We start from the raw sequence: 4,153 nt of genomic DNA, 5'->3' as shown, positions 1-4,153 counted from the left end.
CTTTTATCGATCAAGCCACAACTATACCCCCCAATCTCATTTTGTTAAAAGGTTGAAGATGAAACCCAAAGTTTCATTCCATTATTCTCCAAGGGAAAAAAATATCACTTTGTTGTGAGAAAAAAAAAACAAGTTGGAAAATTTATGGGTTTTTGGCAAAGAGTCACTCTTCACCAGAAACTCTTGTTGAAGGGTAGAATAAGCATTTGATTTTGTGGAAGGGAACCTATCCCTTCATCTTTGAGCTACTAGAGGATAAAGATCTATTTTTTAGGAGTAACCTATATCTTATTGGAGCTTGAGAGGATTGCATTTGAATCATTAGTCCATGGATTTTAATCTATTAGAAAATATACCTAATTTAATCCCTATTTGAGTGGAACTTCTGCAACCACCTCTTATTTTTTGGGATGACAAATATTTGGCTGCCATAAGCACACTTTGGGCCATTTCATTGAGTAAGTTGATCCAAATGACAGTTGTGCATGTGCTCAAATTTGTGTAGAAGTAGATTTGGAGAAATTTCTCCTTGAAGCCATTAAGCTAAATTTGGATGGATGCCCATATATATAAGAACTTGACCTTGACTAATTGTCCTTGAAATGTAACAATTGCATAAATATGGCCCCACATTTGGTAAGAAATACCAAAAATAAAAAGAATGTGGTTTAGGGCCCCCAAAACTTTCAACTTCACTTTTATTATAGCCAAAGAAAATAGACACATGTCCAATAAAAGAATGCTCAACAATATCAAGATACCAAACAAGGTCATGCTACTACCTTTTCAAAGTCCAATAAAATACTTAAGTTCCTTTGGAAGAGGAATTATATAATCAAGTTGAAATCAATTTGAGAGAAATGCATAGGGAGGTATGAAAACAAAGCCTTTTAGAAGGAGAAACTATAGTGGTTTTGAGAGAAATAAAATGAGGCAAAATAACACACACATAATGTTGAGTGTCTTATTCCCTTTAAAACCTTGACTCATTTTTCAATGTGCGACCTTGATGATTTATTTTTTAAGTCAATAGTCTACAAATGAAGCCAAACACCTTGACTATTCCCCCTTTTAAAAATCATCTCCTCAAGGAGAAGACTAAGGATAAGGTAGGTGAATCATTTGGTTTTTGAAAAAAAGCATTGATTTTTTGAGCATGCACACACAGTGTTGAGGGTTTTATTCCTTTCAAAACCTAGAATTGTTTTTCAATGTGGGGCTTTGGTTATTTATTTTTCAAAAGTCAATAAACTAAAGATGAAGACAAAAACCTTGAAGATTCTTCTTATAAAAATTAGCTTCTCAAAGAGAAGACTAAGGATGAAAGTGGGTGAATCACTTGTTTTTGAAGATACATTGATTTTTTTGTCCATTTACACACACACATATAATGTTGAGGGTTTTATTCCTTTCAAAACCTTGACTAATTTTTTCAATGTGGAGCCTTGATGATTCATTTTCAAAAAGTTAGTAGACTGCAAATAAAGACAACCACCTTGATGATTCTTCTTATAAAAATTAGGCTCTTAAGAAGAAGACTGAGGATGAATGAATGAATGATATTAACGACATCCATGAGACCTAGTGATCTAAGGGAGCAAGAAACCCAAAGTTAATCCATTTTTAGGTCTTTCGATGTAGGTGATTCACTTCTCTCTTTTTTTAACATTGTTTTTTCTATCTATTTTTATCTACACAACTTTTAATATTTTGGCTTGTCTCTATTTATCTAATTTTGTAAACTCAACCCAACACATTAACTTTAAAACATACTTCCATGTCATATACCCCTTTTACAATTAACTTGTAATATCTTTTATGATTCATTTGTAATATTTCTTATAAATAATATAATTTTTTCAGTTAAAACAAATTAAATGTTATGTTTGGATGGATGAAACACAACACTCAAAAAATTATATAAGTTATTGAAACTCGTTTGATGTAACACAAAACTGTTGTAGAATCACCTAAATGATGATAAGTTCGAAACTTTCATAATATAAAAAAATTACATTGTTTTTTAATGATAAGAATTGATAAGAACAACCCAACAACTTAAAGGCCCACACTCTTTTAATCTTGATACTCATCACACCTCAAGACATGATGAGCTCCATCCTTATAAACCATTGATTGATAAAGTAGTCCGAAAGAAACCTCAACACATAAACTTGAGGAGACTCAAACCTTACACATATGAAAAAAACCCAAAACCTCACCACCACCAACTTACCCATCACAGTCTCAAAATTCACTTTAAAAATTTGAGAAACGTCTAAACGGTCTTCTCCATCTACCCTCCAATGTTTCTCCGCCGTTGATTCGACGCTGGTTCGGATTCGAACACGAGACCTCTGTACATAACTAAACTAGGGCACAGCAGAAGCGAAAAACGACAAGACTGACACGTGTGTCGATGTATCTGGGCCGTCCATTTCCTTAACCCTAATTTTTCATCGTCATTTCGATCTGAGGCGAAGATCATCAGGGTTTCCTTGTAGCTCTTAAAATAGCGTCTCGACCTCTTATTTTCTGTACGCAGCAGCTCTTCTCAAATGTTTGAAGCCGCGATCTCCTTATTATCTCAAGGGTTTTGTAGGTATAGGCGGTTCGGCGAGGCTTTTTCTCCTGTTGTTTTTCATCAGGTTCAAGAGTCTTGCCGATGCCGCCCATACCTATGATGCTATTGAGATCCTGCTATATGTTACCAATAATCTTTCTTTTCTTAGCTGCAGGGTAAATCTGAGTAGAATAACAAGGTATGGTTTCTTATTTACAGAACTATTCTAAAAATTCTCTCTTTATTTGAAATGAGCTAAATTATTTACTTTCTATGAGATCGGATTGACAAACGCGATAAGTTTCTTTTGTTTGGTCTCCTTGTTTCAGTGATTAGGGTTTGAAATCGTACGTATTGAAATAGGGTTTGGACTTCCCTATTTTTGAGGGTTTTCAGATCGGGCATTTAGACTTTGTACAAAAAGGGATTTTTAAGCAATAGAAAGGGGAGAGGTTGAAACATGTACATTTACACGTATTGTCCGCAACATATTCATATTTCTTTGGGGTTTTCAGTGCGAGATCGAAATATAGATGTAATGAATGGCATATTCATGAAATATAGATCTAATAGTATCAAGTTTCTATTGGATTTTTTTCTGGATTTGATCTTGTTAATGAATTATTTGTGTCAAATCATTGGGATGACACTCTGTCGATGAAAAAAAAATGTAAGATACAGAAGAGAGGGAGAAGGAAAGGGGAAGGTTGCACAAAACCAAGGCAAGGAGAGAAAATACAAGACAAGACAAGGACAACCAAGAGGGAAAAAAAAAAAAAACAAAGCATAAAGATCACTAATAAAAAATTTAATAAAGAAAAATAAAATAAGATGAAAAGAAAAAAATCCTAATCAAAAGGTTCGAAGAAAAAAATATAAAAAAAAAAGAAATATGATTCAATAAATAAATAAAATATAAATAAACAAACAAGAAAAATAAGAAAATAAACAAGTGTATATAAATGGGGTGGGGGAGGATAAATAAAAAGGAAACTCAAGATATAAAATAAATAAATAAATAAAAGTGAACATAAATGTAAATATATATTTAAAGAAAACATTGAAAAACAAAATAAAAGTACAATAAAAATAACAAACATTAAGTTTCTACAATTCATGTGATAGTTTCGATAAAAAAAATTACACACAATTGGAAAGTTGATCATTATAACAAAAATAATTAACAAAGAAATATTAAATAAATAAAACTAAAAAAATCTAAACTTAAAAAGATAAAAGAAGAAAAGTGAAAACAGAGGGAAAAATCACAAAGAAAATGGAATGAGAGACCAAATTGAGGGGAGAACAAGGAGGGAAAAATGAGAGGCCATAAGAAAGGACAACCCAAACAACGAAAAGGAAAAAACTAAGGTCGAAAAACCCAAAAATAGGGGTCAAACAACAAACCAGGGGCACTAAACCTAAGAAAAGCCCAAAGGCAAAGAGGACAAGAAACTTATAACGGACTAAGAGATAAGAGGGTTGAAGGGGATTTCTAAGGATAGATAACAAGGGAGACCATGAAGTGCTCAAACTCCACCCATCGTCATGATTGAGGTTCTAGGGGTGATTATTGATTTCAATGGCTTC

The 4,153-nt window shown here is 32.8% G+C and overlaps 1 long non-coding RNA gene across 1 annotated transcript; it reads left to right on the top strand.

Moving 5' to 3' along the window:
* The first annotated feature begins 2,550 nt into the window (after positions 1-2,550).
* LOC131074477 (uncharacterized) lies at positions 2,551-3,151 on the top strand. The gene is made up of 2 exons (XR_009113067.2): positions 2,551-2,762; positions 2,893-3,151. It is a non-coding gene; the product is annotated as an uncharacterized LOC131074477 (long non-coding RNA).
* Positions 3,152-4,153: the final 1,002 nt, after the last annotated feature.

Source organism: Cryptomeria japonica, chromosome 5 (genome assembly GCF_030272615.1).
Source record: "Cryptomeria japonica chromosome 5, Sugi_1.0, whole genome shotgun sequence".
Taxonomy (NCBI): domain Eukaryota; kingdom Viridiplantae; phylum Streptophyta; class Pinopsida; order Cupressales; family Cupressaceae; genus Cryptomeria; species Cryptomeria japonica.
The sequence above is the reverse complement of the archived record's forward strand: the minus strand, read 5'-3'. Positions and strand labels throughout refer to the sequence as shown.